Source organism: Prenolepis imparis, unplaced genomic scaffold (assembly GCF_030444845.1).
Source record: "Prenolepis imparis isolate NDT839.2.m4 unplaced genomic scaffold, iyPreImpa1.0 SCAF_2, whole genome shotgun sequence".
NCBI classification, from domain to species: Eukaryota; Metazoa; Arthropoda; class Insecta; order Hymenoptera; family Formicidae; genus Prenolepis; species Prenolepis imparis.
The window spans coordinates 20,270,602-20,288,701 of record NW_028141160.1 but is presented as its reverse complement, the minus strand read 5'-3'; the positions used below and the strand labels follow the sequence as shown (position 1 = coordinate 20,288,701).

The following is an 18,100-nucleotide window of genomic DNA, read 5'->3' as shown; positions in this document are numbered from 1 at the left end:
TATTTTATTTTACAAAATATACGTCAAATTTTTTAACTGCTAACATTAATTGTTCAAACAAATTATACGATTAAACGATGAATTAAACAATTAACATTATAGTACAAAAGATATATGCAAAAAGTAGAAATATTTTATGCTTATATAATACGAAATATGTTTCATACGAATTGGAGCTAGGATAGAACAAGCAAAAACATTAAGCAAAAAACTCTTTGCTCTTTACTTATCAAATTTGTAGAGCTTGCACGTGTGAGGATCAACGCACACTCGATGGCTCACTCCATTGAATGACGACCACTGTTTTTTACATAATAACATTTCCCAACGCTAGTACATTTGTCATTCAAATATATGTGTGACAAGGCTTTTTGCAATACATTGTACGAGAATTGCTTCTACTATTGCCCAACACAGCTAATAGTTAATGTTCACGAAGAGCATTCGCGATGCATTCGAATATTTCCAATGTGCGCGGATTGTTAAATTTTGTAAACTCGTGATCCGGAATGTAATGGTTTTATTTAAAACAGAAAACAGCTTTTAATACAATAGAGAGAGGATAAATATTGCTACACATATGTTCCCGTGTATTATATTTTATAAATTTGCGATTTGCTAATCCATATTGCATTCATCGAGCAATGCCTACGAGTAAAATCATGTTTGTCAAAACGAAATTGTCGCTACACATCTTTTTCAAAATAAGATGTTAACACATTAATATTAGATAAGCTAACAATAAGTTATATATATTTACTTTTATATTTTTATATATGAAAATTAATTTTTTGTTTCATAATTCTTAAATAATATATTTTTACAAGAGCAAATAATATAAAAAAATAATATTAACAATATAATTTAGTATATTATATAGTAGTACAAGATATTTAAATCCTGATAAATGATGATTAACTTTCCAATGCATTAAATAATTGTAATAAATATATAAATTATATTATATATTATATTATATAATTTATATTTAATCTTACAATTATAATAATAATTATTATTTTAAGCCATTTTAAGCTATTTAATAATACAATTTTAATTAAGTAATGTACATAAATATTAAAATAATAAAGATTTTAATCTTGATTTAATAATTAATTAAATATTAATTTATAAATGTATAACGAAAAGAACAGATAGAAATGTTCCAAAATATGAGATATTCCAGCAATATAATCTGCGCTTCTTTAATAACTGAGCTGATTCTCTAATAACTAGCTGAATGCAATTACGAGTCGAATTGCATTCGGCTCGTAATTGCATTCAGCTAGTATTTGCCACAAAAAAGTTTCTTTTATATCGACCACCAATTTATTATAAAAGACTGTCTTTATGTGGAAGATTCTTTCCGAGAATTCCCATTGAAACGATTGCGGCAATGTTCAATTTGTCGGGGTTTTTTGTGGCAGATTGTCCCAAAAATGTGAACATCGATATCCTGACGCAAACCACTAATGAGGACGGGTCATTATTCACAACGAGAAGAATTTTGGGTGTAAAAAAATTGATAATAAACTCAGTAAAGAAATTATGTGCAAATCACTCTTACAAAGTTCATCGTTTACTCTATGACTATGACAACCAGTGGATTTGTTCTCGTGCTTCAAGTTATAAAAATATTCAGACTGTTAATCAAATCATTTTTACACGAACAATGCCTGAACGGCACGTTCTCCATTGTTGTTTTTTCTCTCTAAAAAATGTTACTCGATACATTAAAGAGTATTTGAAAGTATCTGTATATTAAACTGTGAGCACTATAGCATATAAAAATTTCATTTTTATCAAAAAATAAATTATCAAAAGATAAATTATGTATTAAATAAATTAGTTACACGATAAAATTGATTTAAAAAATAAGAAAAAGCAATTTTACAATTAATCTATTCTAAAAAAATTTCTTATTATAAATACTTTAAGAAATTATAAATATTTTAGAAATTTTAATATTAATATTGACAAACTCAGAATTATCTGCAAGACAATTCTAAAAAATTTATACATAAATGTGCCTGTTTTTGATATATGCAGAATGTAAAATGCAGCTTATATTTACATAGAATTAGAATTTTGTAGAACTTATAATTATAGTTGGAATCTTTATAAATAATTCTAAAAGATTAGTACATTTGAAGTTATAAGAATCTTTTCATGCTAAATTATCGCGATCTGCTTTGCAGTAAAAACTAAAATCCGGCTTTAAGGTTTTCGATTCGCGTGATTGATGATGTCCGAACACGCGGGTGACACGTGAAGGAATTTTCTCTTGCAAGGAATTAAACGAGAAAATACGGCATGAAGGATAACTGGACAAAACGCGGCATAAAGCGTGAGACTTATAACACCGAAGATTTCGAGGTCGGGCAATACGCGTAGAGCATTCGGAAGTAGCTTGCGACATTGGTGTATTGATAGACACGACCGATGCAGAAATTGCGGCGAAACGATACAAATTTGTTTCAGTGACAGATCATAAAATACTAATATTAATATTGACAAATTAAAAAATATTTATAAAACAGGTCCAAACATTTTTTTTTTATAGATAAATGTCTGTTTTTGATATATGTATGTGGAATGCAAAATGTATTTATATAGAATGTTTAACTGAATTATATAATTGAGATAACTTGATGATTTTTGCATGAATTAGGCCAACCTGCGATTAGGACCATTTATACATTATAATGCCAATGCTATTATAGTATCTAATGCCATAATTATATAATTCGGGGAATCGGATAATTATGTTGTTTGACCGATATAATTTGATTGCGCTTTTATGTAAAGGAAATAGTATCCGTTTCATATTGTACCAAATTCTGTTGGACTCTTCGATATAATTAAATTTATAATCATTATACATTTATGATATTTCTGCATAATTTTATATTATTAGTATAGTTATGTCCGTATTATGATTTGCGGCAATGTTATTATACATTTTGATCAGCTTGAGTTTCAATTGAACTGATGCAACTAATCTATTTTTTTAATCATTTTAATGTAATTTTATTTATAACTAAGCTTATTATTATTAATTATTAATTTTTATATGGGATGTTATAATATTTTCAACACGATCAAAAGAAACAATTTCTCACTCACCGATACGTGCGGAGTTGTAGTACACAGCACATTGATCTGAAAACAAAATATTCAAATTATGTATATACATGTGTGTGTGTGTGTGTGTGTGTGTATGTGTGTGTACAGGGTGTTTTGAAAGTCTGGAAACAGTCGAATATCTCAATGTGCAGTTTAGAAAAAAATGTTTTTAGGTATTTTACATACCTCACAGTTGACCCGATGTCGCCCGATGCCTCCCCGGGCCTCCTCCTCCTCTCTTGGTCCATGGCACTCACGACACTCGCGAAAACACGAATAATTACGATCGCCCGACACTTTACACGGCACTCCCGACTCCCGACACGACGCGTCAATCGCACTGTGTATCGCAATGCTACCTGTAACAAATAAAATACATACATATATTAGAATAATCTTATTATTTCGCATTATAACATACAATATAAATATAAATATGTAAGCTAGAATACATCGCGAGAGCATATTCGCGCACGAATAGAACTGATGCTTTTTTCAAGGCCCACTTATCGTAGGTGGACCTAACCTCATCGAACGAAAATGATGCGCGGATCCCCCGCGAAACTCAGGAGTCGCCGATATTCCAAGAAATGGACTTACATTTCATTATGTTTTATATTTCACAATTCAACGACGTAGAAATCGCGGATTGACAACGCCGAAAACTGCGGAATCCGCCCGTGTATTAGTAAACTCGCCCATGTAAAAGACTCGCCCGTGCGATTGCGATCACGATGTCGGTACACGATTTCGCGACGCGATCGGATTTATATAATAATTAAGCACATAAAAACATTAAACTCACGCTTGTACTGTCGCGGATCGGCGATGAGCGCACAAACGTCGATCGCGAACAATCAAAAACAAACCTAACAACAACAATACTGGTGCCGGACTGACTGACACTGCCAGTTACGGGACGCGCAACCGCGCAACTCGCGAGTGGCTCGACTCGGCTCGACTCGGCTCGACTCGGCTCGACTCGGCTCGGCTCGGAGCTCGGCTCGGCTCGGCGCGGTGGATATTATTATTTTAAAATTTAATTAACAAATTAACGCTCTAATCAGCTAATTTCTTGTGAAAAAATATTAATCGAATTTGAACAAACTTTAGATTATTTTTTTTAATATATCATTTTTTTAAACAAAATCGAAGAATGGCGCGCGCTTGTGCGCACAGAGAGAATTTTCTCTTAAAATTTGCCCTGAAAATCATGGTAATCGTGGAACAATATGGTATGGAAAGAATTTTATGAGAGTTTCTCTGATTAATATTTAACAATAAAAATAATAATATCTATTACAATAAAATATAAAATATATTTGATTAATTTTACTATGCACTTTAGTAAAATTAATCGAACATGTTTTATATATTATATATATATATATATATATATATATATATATATATATATATATATATATTACCATATTGTGCCACGATTACCATGATTTTCAGGGTAAATTCTAAGAGAAAATTCTCTCATTGTCAGTGTGTTGTTCTAGTAATACAAAATAATATATATAATGCATTATTATAATTATCAGTAATGTATCTTAATTAGTTGTTTATAGATTTTGGTGCACTTTTGTTGAAAGTTATACCGAAATTTTTGAGAAAACATAACAAAAATATCTGTTACTGAACCATATTTGACGAAAACAAATTTTTCAGATTAACGAAACCAATTTTCACGAGAATAAAAACAAGAATAAACGAATGTGTCGAAATAAAGCAGTGTAGAAACAGCCGATTTATCGAAAACTACTTTATTACACTATAACATACTTGCAATGCGTATTGGAATTGGCATATATGAAAATAAATTGAATTTTCGTATCGAATCACGCATAATCTAGCGATATTCGTAATCAGCATCTAACAATTTGCGGCTTTTTCGAATCGTGTTATAATATCGTTGAGTACGAATGACGAGTAATCAGCGTTAATTTATCCAACACACACAAGTAGACATATTTCCGCTTTATCGAATAATCTAATCCAAGTATAGCTATTGCCACGATTGCCGCAAATCATATATGTTACGGTGCACCTATTTTGTGCCATGAATTTAATCTGAGATTTATGTTTTCCCGCTGCGAGGGAATAATATTTTTTTATCATATGATCGTATTTTTATTATTTGTAACCAGACGTTCGGCAAGATGATAAAATACACTCCTTTTTGTATTTCCTTGCATATCTCTTGAAAATACATGGTTCCCCGATGGATACTTTCCGCTTAGAGTTACTGATAGCGAATACATATACAGAATATAACATTGATTTGTAAATATAATATATACTTGCTTCAAGTATACGCAATATTAAACATGAGATTAAACTTTGAGCTTTAAAATTATTTCAAATATATTAAAATTAATTACAATTCAAATTTTTTTATTTTTTATAAACAGCGCATAAAACAGAAATTATATAAATTATAACGATGTTTAAAAAGTGATTACGTAAAAAAAAAAAATAACAAAATGTTATATATATATATATATGTATATACATTTTATTATGCAGAATTAAGAATTTATACAATCAATAATTTTAAAAGCAAATAGAAAGAGGCAAACATTGAGGTTGAGCTTTAAGAGGAAAAATAATTTAGAAGACTAAATTGATTCTGAACACAATAATATAGATACTTTTATTCTTTGGCCGTAATTAGCCAAGTTAATGAAATTTGACTGGACAATTTTCCACAAATATCATATCAAATGACTGTTATCTTCTCTAGCAGTTTCACATAATTACGTATTTTTCGCGAAGAGAATTCTAATGAAGGATTCTAATTAAACTTTATGTGTTTCAATCACTTTTATCAATATACAGATTATTTCAGTTTCAAACATGAAGATTAGTTTTCAGTAATGAAGTTTTTCCTTTCGTCCGATGTCGTTAATTAAAGGACAAATTTGTCACTTTGTTAAACAATTATAACAATTGTTTTGCTCAAGTTTAATTCAAATTATTTAATTATCTTATTTTTGATGCATTTCATATGCAGATAAAATACATATATTATCTGCAAAATAAATTTAATTTTAATTTTATTCCATCAAGAATCATAATGACATATTAATTTAATAATTTTCCTCAAAGTTTATTACTTTATATTAATTCTATCGTAGTCTCAATATATAAAGTATGTCATTTAACATTATTGATTTCTTTTATGCTTCCATGCTTAATAAACATACTTACAAATTACAAAACATTAAAAAACGTTCTGGATGATAATGCTTTGGATAAGTTTATATAAATAAAAATCAAAATTTTTTATATAATTTATATTTATAGAATTTATTTATATATAGAGCACATATTTACTCTTCGATTTTATATCTACGTAAAAATATCTCCGTAATATTTTAAATGCAACTCGCTTTGGTATCTCACGTATTTTGCAGCATCCATCTGCTAATCAATTTAATCAAGAGTGTTTCGAACAGCGAGATAAAAGCGTCAGGTTTGAACACGTTTCCGTTCGTTCACCGATTGCGAATTCATTGGTTTGAATCCTCCGACCATCGCAGAGAAACTTATGTAACTCCTGTGATTTATAGAATCGAATTAACGCTAAACAAAGTTTCATAGCGCGTCAAATCTTAAAATGGTCTCGCGGTCTTAAAGGGCGACGGGTTGACTGCAAGTTCCAAGTTGTTAATTATCGTGCAAGCACACAAGGAACCACAGGGCAATCTTGCGACTCTCCTAATGTAATATGCAGGTTCCTGCGCATAGAGATGCACATATAGATATGACTGCACATTATATGAATCTATGTGAAGACTAAAACGGACGAATGGGATCCCAACGGGTGGCGTAACAAGCTTTTGTTGATGATGGCGGACGGGATTACAAATCCTCTTGCATCAGACACGATTTCATAAGTAACTCATAGCAGAGAGGGTAGTCTCCGAGAGAGCTAACATTATTCTCCGCCAGTATACAGTACTGGAATACGTAACACCGCGGACTGCCATGTCAATTAGTTACTTTGATCCTTTGAGAGTCGGAGCAAACTCCGACATATGTTAAAAGTGACACGACTGAAATTACCGCGATTAATGGTTTTGTTTTTAAATATTTCAAAAAATTGCTTACGAGAGAAATACATTTTGTTTTGAGAATTATTTAAGTTATCTAAACTATTACATAATAATTATCTATTTCTTACGTGACTTTAATAGAGATGTTAGAAAATTTTTTGTAAAGCTTGAAAATTATTTTGATGAAACAAGATATTTAAAATAATATTTTTTCTTATTGTTTAATAATAAAAATGTATTTAAAGCAAATACATATATTTTATCAATTATTTTAATATTAACAAAATATTGCGATAGTGATCTCTTTTCTTTGTCATGATTTTTTCTGTATTTTGTCTAGTAGGACGAGATTGTTTCAGATATAAAGTATTCTACACATTTTGAGAGAGATTCGTTTTTTTTTTTTTCTCGGAATCTTTACACAACCACTTGCTGCAACAACCATTACGGTCGGCTTACTTGGTACGCCCTATGGTATTTAAAAATTAATTGTCGACAAACTGCTTCGCCATTCTTTTCTCTGTTAGAAAGAACGTAGAGTGCAAAAAGGAAGACATAAACCCACAAAGTACCAAAGCGTGCAAGAAATGATACCATGTTAGAAAAGAAAAAAACTTCAAATTTTTTCTCTCTTATGCATCTTCTTTTCCTCTATCTCCGCGATACAAGCTTTTTCTACTATTACATAAATAACTCATTGCTAATAGTTAATGTTTATCGCTATCGCTCGCAGCTGAGCTTCAAACTTATTCGCTAGAAGTAAAATCAATCGATTCCGTACACGTGTGTCCCGAGAGAACGCAAACTGATATATCCGGGAGACCAAGAGAGTTCGCTTGAGCGAATTAACCGCTCGAATTATTTGGGGACCAGGTGAGAAAAGGTCGAAAAATCGATTGGTAGACTACTTCCACGAAACACAACCTCGAAGCAACGGTACTGGTGAATTTCTAATGTGGCAAAACCTTGAAACAACATCGAATTGCAGTATTCCTGTTTTATTTAACGTGAAGTAGATATAGGAATTGGATTTTTTGGAATGGCCACATTAAAAAAACAACACAACTGTTTATGCCGTGGCTAAGAGGCTGTTGTGTTCTACATCTTCAACAAATAAAAAGTTAAAAAACATAGAAATAAAAAGAAAGAAAAATACACGGGAAAGAATTGTATTATTTTACAATATATAGCCCAACATTTTTGCATTTTATGTTTATACTCTTTATTCTCTACATTGAATTGTATTATTTATTATTTTGCTAAAATACAATAACAGAAACGCCACTAAAATTAATATTAATGCAATATGTTATAATTACGATATAATTGTTACAATTAGCAAGAAATGGTTAATATCACATCATATATATGTATATCTATAATAATAATAATGCTGATGTAATATGCAATAAAAAATGCACAGAAACTTTATATTACTTTTTAAAAATAGGAATTAAAATATTATTCACGTTTATGTTATACGTATGTAAAAAATTGAATGTTTTTATTTCATAAATAAACAAAATTTAAGCACTGTAGGGATTAATTTGTACATTACGCGCTACACTAAATTAACATTTGAAACCGCCTAAGAGCATCAGTTGGGATTAACTCTCTCTCTCGAAACGTTTGATATCATATTACATGTAATGCAGTATATACAGTCTGCAGCATTTTCAAAGATTTAAAAGGGCCACGTCGAAGAGGGCTGCCAGAAGAGCTACTTACGATTTTAAATCGACATGAGAGATCTACGATGTATTTATACCCCCTCGGAAAAATCGAACGGTGTTCGTGCGAGTTTCTCCTTTAATACGGTCGTTAGACTTCGACCCTTTCGAAGGAAGTGGCTGCGAGGAAAAATCCTCCCCATCCGCATCCCTGGCGCGGGGTAGTGATGTTCCTCTGGGAACGCGCGACTTTCTCTCTCTCTCTAGCCAATTCGAGCGCAATCCTCCGCGCAGATCCATTTTGTCGTGTCACATATAAGCCGAGAGATGGAAAACGCACTTTCACGTCACGATTTATCCCGCAAATATGAGAGTTCCGTCCTTCGGACGTTTCTGGACCGGTCCGATATCGATATCGAGATCGACGCTGACCTATACTCCTGGACACGGACGGATGATACAGCAGGATTTCTACTGAATGACGGAGGATGCGCCGTATACGTATGTATACATAATACGCACGTTCAAGGAGAGCGATACCTAGCTATCTACCTACGTCCGGCCAATTTGCGAGTCAAATGGAATTGGCCGCCGTCCGGCGGCGGGTTTGTTTGCCGGACGTTGAACGTGACTGTTCTGTGAACTTGGGACTACAGCGATATATAGAACATCGAAGGATTATAGTCCATTATAGATACGTACGTAGTCGATGTGAATGGATCACAGATAAGGATGGATTGTTATTTCTTTTGTAAAAGAGAAGAGAGATCAACTAGTCTTCGATTTATCGTATCTCTATTTAGCTGAATTTTATCATTAATGAGTAATGTATAATTGAATGAAAGAACTTGTACGCGAAAAGAGGGAACTCATATACGAAAAGAGATATTTTTATTAAAAATTTTTATCTACATTTCGTATATTTTTGCTTTGCATGTACATATTTATTTCGTACATCTCTGTTTTGTATGTGCGTGTATATATATATATATATATATATATATATATATATATATATATTTATACATAGATACACACATGGAATAATATTATTATCAGGAGAAAATAATAGTTTTGATTAAACTCAGAATTGACAAACATTTGTAGACTGATTGGTAACATTTTTCGCAGCATTCTCGCAATGTTTGATTGTCAAATATAAGACAGATTGTAACAATCCCTCTTGTCCTATATATTTTATTTATCAATAAGCATACAGTGACATTTATTGATATTGATACAGTAACAAGAAGAGAGAAAATAAATTTTAAATATGCCATTCATTTTTATCTCACCATAATGCGCGTCTCTGTGAGTTCACGGAGAAAAAGTTAATTAAAACTCTAGTTGATGAGATAAGAATCGATTAGAAAATGCAGAAAAATAAATATTAAAATGCTTATAGGCGTCTTGGAGTTTACGATATTTTTGGTTCAAAGAGTATACACGTGAATTTAATTAAACGGATAATGTGCGATTAACAGGGATCGTTAATTAAACCGCTCGCGGTAAATCCTAATATTGCATTTATGTTTAAACATTTATGCTGATCGTGCGTCATCGCAATCTGTTCGGAGGGAGTGCATTGTTTAACATGCCATTCTTAATCTACGTCACAACTTTCAGCATTCGTATCCGTTCGATTATATTCCGTTCCCTTCTCTCGCCACACTTTTATCATTCCTTCTCTCTCTCTCGATTTTCGTTATGAGGAAACAGAACCACTCTTCTTGCTGCGGAAACTCCCAGGATGAGCAAATGAATTATTCGATCCGATCGATCCTAGAATCGAGAGAGAAGTAACCGCTCACGTTTTTTGCTCGCACGTACTTTGTTCATGACCTACTGAATGACCCTGCGAGAAATCGCTTTTCTTGTTTCTTTGCTTGGCATCTCAGCCATGTCTCTTTCGTCTCTAACAATAGATAAACCGCTTACATTAACAACAATTCGGGAAACCGCAAACCATTCAAACTTTTTGAATAGATATAAATGATATGAATAAGCATATTTCGAAATATATATCATTTTTCGCCCAAAAATGTAAAAATGAACTTAATGCTTATTTATTCAAAATAAATTTCGATGTAAAAAATCTCGATGTAAAAAATTGTTGTGACAAAAAATTATTATTCTTCCAAATTAATTGAAAAACTTTTATGAATAAAGATATAGATATAACATCGTATATACATATATATAAAATGCTTAATAAAAGAAATTTTTATAGTATATATATATATATATATATATATACACCTATATGTGTATATGTATATGTAGAGAAAAAGAAGGAGATCACAAATATATAGATAATATAAAAATACTTGATTAAAAGTGAGATAAAAGTAAAAAATGAATAATTTTGATTACAATTTTTATAATTAAAAAATAAATTGCAACTTAAAACTTGGGTTCTCCAAGCTTGTCAGTAGTAATATTAAATTTAATAAAACAGAAGGTTAATAAGACACATATAATATTACTTCGTCTTGCTTGTCTCGAACGAGAACATAAAATTGAATCGAACCTCGAGTGTGCTGCTATCGAAACGGCATTTATTCTTGCAGTCTCGTCTGAGATTGAAATTGCCTTTCTATGATAATCACCAGACATAAAATAGAAAGTCTTCTCTGCGAAGAGTATAAAGCGTCTTCACTTCATAATAATCGACTTTTCTTCTCCTACCTACCACTTCTCTTCTCGATTTGGTACGCTTATATCTCGATCGTGTGACAAAAAGGTCGAAAATTACTTGGGATTTATACGGACGAAAACGCTTCCATCAATGGGAAAGGTACACTCTATCTAATCGCGTATTGATTCACTATGTGAATTTCGAAGCCATTTCGTTGAATAATCCATTCGTTTTAATACAGTGTGGGCTCAATTGCCCATCGATTTGCAAGTCACAAGCTGCTGTTGTATGCTATATGTTGATATCGGTTTACAATTAGTCGTTACTGTTCAACAACAATTGTCGTCGCAACAAACTGCACGATATTATTGGCTAATTATAACAATATAATTTCTCTAGCACAGTTAAAATTTATTATTACCGCCTATTATAATTATGTTGATCGTTCCTAGAACTTGTTCTGTTTAAGTATGGCCTTAATGGATACCTCAAACAGATATTAGATTAAATTGCGTTTAGCTGTATTAAATCTATATTAAAATCTCGAAATTGTTTACGCAACGATATCTCTCAGTTATAGATTATAACAAAATTTGATTAGAATCTCAGTTTTATTATAACCATATTATTTTAAAAAGTGATATGATTTCAACTTAAACTACACGAAGTTTCTACATTATTTTTAAAGTTATATATATATATATATATATATGTACAATATATTTTTTATTTAAAATAGGCTCATTATAAATTAATTAATACACTTATGCAGCTGATTTATTTGCTGCATTTTAATTTATTTGTTAACATTGTTGCATTTTATCGTAACAGTATGCTGTGTGTACAACTGCGCGAGCATTCTTTAACAGGAATCGGATAATGAAATGAACCGAAGATGGTAAAAGATAAACAATTTCGAAAGTTTTGTGATTAAAGCGCGCGAACTAACTTTCGCTGCAACGTCTCTCGAACGCAATTGGTAAAGTTAGAATCTCGATAGAAGAAGGATCGTTAGACAGTCGATAGACGGAAACTCGATTCTCAGTTCTATTACTGTGAGTCGTTCTGTTGACGATAAAAAATCCGAATAATGCCGGTGGTGATAAAATAAAGCGAATGTTGATTAATTACGCTGGAAATATATATTGTATGATATACACGCTATGGTATGAATATAAGCATTAAAACAGCCGCGTTAAAGAATGCCCCCCATAAGGGTATCAAATATTATAAATATTAATGAATTATATTTCCATACATTTAAATATCTCATCAAATATTTAATATATTTATTTTTTATTTTTTAATATTTTATTTATTTAATACATAAAATTGTAAATAGTGTATAAGAAATTAACGCGATATATATTAAACATATAAGAAAATTATGTTATTATGTTGTCATCTATTTATTATTATTATAATATATAATGGAATAAATTTTATACTTTTTTCCTGTGTTATATGTAAATTCATATAATTTAAATAATTTGTAATATACACAATATAATATTATATATATGTATATGTAACATTTATATAATAATAAATTATAAATTATATTTAAAAATAATTATTTGTATATAATAATTTATATAATTTAAATAACTTCAGATTTAAGGTATAGAATAAGAAATATTTTTTATATATATAATATATATGTATGTATAATATATACATATATATATATTTTTTTTTTTATAAGTCTCATCCATTTGAGATATGAATCATTTCTTTTTATGATGCAGAGTTGAATGTTGAAACAAGACTTTAATAGTTCCCGCAGTTCGCCATGTATCGTGATATACGAAATTTTATATCCAACACGTTTCTCTTTGAAGAATCTGCACACGTGGCCAATAAATTTCACATTGTGTCGTCAGTGGTTGTCCTGACACTCAATTCCTGAGTGTCAGCGGTACTCTCTGCACGTTTGAATACCACGAACACAACGTATAAAATAAATAAAAAAACTATAATCTATATGATATTTTGACTAACAAAAAAATTAATAGCAATTAGAAAGAAGCAAACATAGGAAAGTAGCAAAGATTACTCGTTTTAAATTATTCTGAAATCTAAACAAAGAAAAATAAAATAATTTTTTTAAAAATAACATTATTTAAAAGTTTATGAAATCTTATTTATATATAGAGTATGTATATAATATAAAAATCTATAAAGAATATAATAAATAATATTTTATATATAGGTATGTTATATATTTTTTCTCTCTTTAAAAATTTTACTTTTTTACATGTAAAATATGGTCAGTAATATTTGATTTTTGTTTTTATATATTTAAATGTAATCCGATTACAAATAATTATCGTAGTATGGAAAGAATCACAATCATATCATCGAATTTGTAAACAATCATATATCGTAAAAGTTGTTTCCGCGCATATGTTAAAGATTTAGTAGAATTTGTCACAGAGGAATAACGATCGTAAATAACATTTGTGCGCGAATGTTCGTGAAGAATTATGGCTAATATAATCTACATGTAAAAACGTGAGATGAAAAATTACATATAATTTTGCAAATTCTGACTGTAAGTAAATATTTCTTAAAATTAATGTGTAACATGTATAATGAAACGCGCACGTCGCATTGTACTTGTTTTATGCCAAAAAAAAGCGTATATTTATAGAATTATTTGCATTTGTATATATAACACGGATTTTTTCCTGCTTTAAATTAACAATTTTATATATTATAATGTGGTCTAAAATTTTTAAAAATATTTTCTCATCAAGATATCTTCTAATAGATATGTTATTACTTGCAAAAATTCCTAATAAAATTTTTGCGCGTTGTCATTTAGAGATGACATTGACGACAATAATGGCTATTCGCCTGTTCACAGGTTTCCGTAAGCCATGTTTCCGAAATTCTCCTACGTGATAGAAGATCATGCATAATCCGCACAATAGCAGCCACGACAATCGGAGATTACGGGATCTAGGGGTATATTCATTGCGATATGTCGTACATGATCAACAGCGTGGAAATGTACGCTTGTATTGTCTTACTAATGCAGGATTTCAAGTAGAAAGCGTGTGATTGCGAAACGAAAGAATAATACGAATACTGTAAATGTCAATTGTCGGATTCGATCGCCAGCGACAGTGACCTCCTTTATCATTACTCACTAGAAAGCACACAACTAATTGTAAATCAATCATTTCGAAGGAGAAGAACTGATAAACTAACATCAGCTTTGTACATGTCCCGTACATTTATTTTACTACAATTTGTGAAACTTTTTTGCGCTCGATTTAGTCTCGACTGAATTCCATAAGTTCTAAAAGAATCGAGCCTCATTTATTCAATACTTTCGAACAAATGGATCGTTAAAACAACGTCCTTAGTCATTACTCTGCTGCACAAAAGCTGTATTTGTTCCAACTTCAAGGAGTTCTCCTTGCCAGAGCTTTTATCACAGTTATATTAAATATCCTTTCTATTGTGTGAACTAATTATTTTGCAGACATATGCAAATGTACAAATTCTAAACTTTAAATCATTTATATTATATTCAAATCAAAGCCACTTTTCTTTTGACGATGACCAATTACAATTTTTCTGACATATGAATAATATTCAAGTAATCAAAGCAATTAAAAAATTATTTTTTATAAAATTTTGGCACATTGATCTTATTTTTCCACTAATATTATCTCATTTATACATTTAATAGAAATTCTGACAAAGTATTCTATATTCAATTCCAAAACTTCACAAAATCTATTTCTAATTAATTTGAGAATTAAAAATATATTAGGCATTTTAAAAAATAAAAATTTTTTTTTATTATTAATAAATTATGCTTGTTATTGATAAAAATATGCCCGAACACGTTCGCGATCTTGATTGGTACACACTACAGACTGCTCGGCACAAGAGAGCCAAATTGGATGCTTTATTTTTATTCGGCTGTTTGTGTTCGACCGTACTTCACAAACAGGACGTCTGTCGCAGGCGGACAGGGACATATTGACCCTAGCACGTCGCGCGGTTTGCGTTAGGTTTTACGGCGAGGTGATTCTGCGATACGCGCAGATATCTGTGAGGCTCCCAACGCCCTCGTTAGCATCGGGATCCAGAAGGACAGAAGTTCAATAATTGGTATTCGCGCGATGCACATGTATCAACGACGAGTTTCGCTATTTCTCCCTCTGATGTTAACGTTTACGTGAACATCGTTATAAATACATGCGTGGCGTGGCGTGGTATATTCGCGGGTGATTATTGGGTTTCCGTTGATTTCGCTAACATAAAATCTGAAAATATTGTAAAAAAATCATAGAAATTTTGATTTACACACCACAGTAGAAACAAATACATTTGAATTGTATTTATTTCTGCGTTAAAATCACTGTTGGGCATTTAGAGTAAATACAGTATCTACATTTTTCGGGGAGAGGGAAGGAAGCGAACTACGTCAGAATTTATTTTTTTTTTTCGATTCTCTCTATATTAAAAAAAAGTAAACTGTTATATTAAATAGTACATTAATATTCACTTTCAAAGTCTATTAACTTATCTCCTAATTATAAATTTACACACGCTTTACCTCGGGAATGAATTTAGGCTGCACTAGGTTCTATTCACGTGTATATATATTGTGATAATGTAAAGTGTAATTCATCCTTTGTACGATACATAGTATTACACAGTTTAGATTGCGTGAGGAAGGATATGTGCTTTAGTTTGATATTACCCACTCTATGTTCTTTGAAATGAGTATAACATATGTATGCACACGGATGCTGATAACGAAGTTGCTGATGCGTCTTATCTTATAATAAGACGCAAGGAGACGCAAGACATGTTGTTTAGAAATCCTTTGAAAGGATACGTCGATGCTTCGTAATGGAATATCCAAAGGGAGACCTAAGAATTCTACATTCCACCGCTTGCTAAATCGTTCAATCGAATCGTCGGAGAAAGTTCAAGCGGAACTAGTTTGATGAAAGCGGAAATTGATGCGTCAGAGAAAGCTCCGATGATCTTTGTAGTGAAGTCAGGCGTCCACGCAAATCCTCAATTCAGCTTATCGATCCATCCAATTTACGAGTAATATTGAAATCGTGGATATATTTTATAAGCCAATTGAATTAATTTTGTGAGCGAATTTTCGCTATTATAGATTGCGATTGAAATAGAATTCTTTCTTAAAATTTATTATATTATAATTTTGTAATCTTAATTTACTTTATGAAATTTATATGATTTTTTTATTAGAAAAAAATTTATTAATATTATATCATAAATTACACAAAAATAAATAATATTTAGTATTATATAAATATTAAAAGAAGCTATTTAAGAATATTAAAATTACTTATAAGGAATTATTTTGCTGTATCTATCAATTATTTTGCTACAATAAATAATCAATTGTTTCGCTTATATATTGAACAGCGAATATATTTGTTAGAACTAAACTATTTCGCTTTAGCAATAAATTAAATTTGTTTCAACAGAGTTAATAGATATTATTTCTATTAATATTACACATAATAAATTAATCCTAATTTTTAACAAAACAAATTGTGTTGTAATATTAAGTAATTAATTGTGGTAACAAAGTTTGATTGCTTTTATATATCGAATGCAGCAATAGTTTTGTTGCCATAGAAAGATCCTTTTTCACCGTGTATACGCTGCATTAATCAATAGATATTCAAATTGATTGGTTATTATTGTTTGCCACGTCATGTTAATATAAGAGAGTGTCAGAGTAGAAAGCTCGAACTATTTGTGCGCTGTCACGAAAATTTCAACCATCGTAATGCATTATTTAGCAGACGACACACCATAAATGCTGAAATGTACATCGTGAACATGTTTCCTTCGAAACACACAAGGAAACGCACTGCTATCTCTATGAGTTCCTTTAGCAAGCTCTCGATTCAAATGCACCTAAGAGAATACTTGCTTCTATTCACTTACGTTAAATGAACGCTCGACAGAATGACGAATTTCTCGAGCAAGAAATTCCGCCATTATTTTATAATAGCAAAGTTTAATTAATATATATATTTATATATAACTTTATATATATAATATATATATACATATAAATTTATAACTGGCAATATTAAAAAAAACAATATAATTATAAATGTTTGTTTTCTAAAAATTATTTATAAATTTTTAATAAATTTTATAATAAATCGAGAGAAAAAAACTATTAAGATTATTGTTAAATTTATTTAATATTTGATATATTATTCTTTCCCCTCTCTCAAACACATACATACATACATACATACGTATATATTTAATAAATTGTAATTCTCAAGTTTTATTTAAGTAAACGATATTAGGCAAACACAAATAGGAGATTGGCATCCTATTGTTTGATGATTGTGTATTGTATGTTTGCCGGGATGTATATCCTATTCACTGGTTACTCTGTACAGTGTTTGATTTGAATTCACCGATTACGTTGGATCGAGGAAATTCCCGGGACGGTTTCTCATAACATATCCCAAGTTAAAGGGATGTATATCGTACCGCTTATGTGATGTCTTTAATAATTAGTTTGAAAGTGAATAATTAGCACACAACTTTATCGCGTCGCCAAA

The 18,100-nt window shown here is 30.6% G+C and overlaps 1 protein-coding gene and 1 long non-coding RNA gene across 4 annotated transcripts in view; one reads left to right on the top strand and one right to left on the bottom strand.

Annotated features, from left to right (window-relative positions):
• Dop2r (dopamine D2-like receptor) overlaps positions 1–18,100 on the top strand; it is a 226,487-nt gene that overhangs the window by 157,975 nt on the left and 50,412 nt on the right. The window lies entirely within an intron of this gene.
• Positions 3,350–18,100, bottom strand: part of LOC145946087 (uncharacterized) — a 30,054-nt gene continuing 15,303 nt past the window's right edge. Inside the window, exon 3 of the long non-coding RNA XR_014426978.1 lies at positions 3,350–3,485. This is a non-coding gene — a long non-coding RNA (uncharacterized LOC145946087). The remainder of the gene's footprint in view (positions 3,486–18,100) is intronic.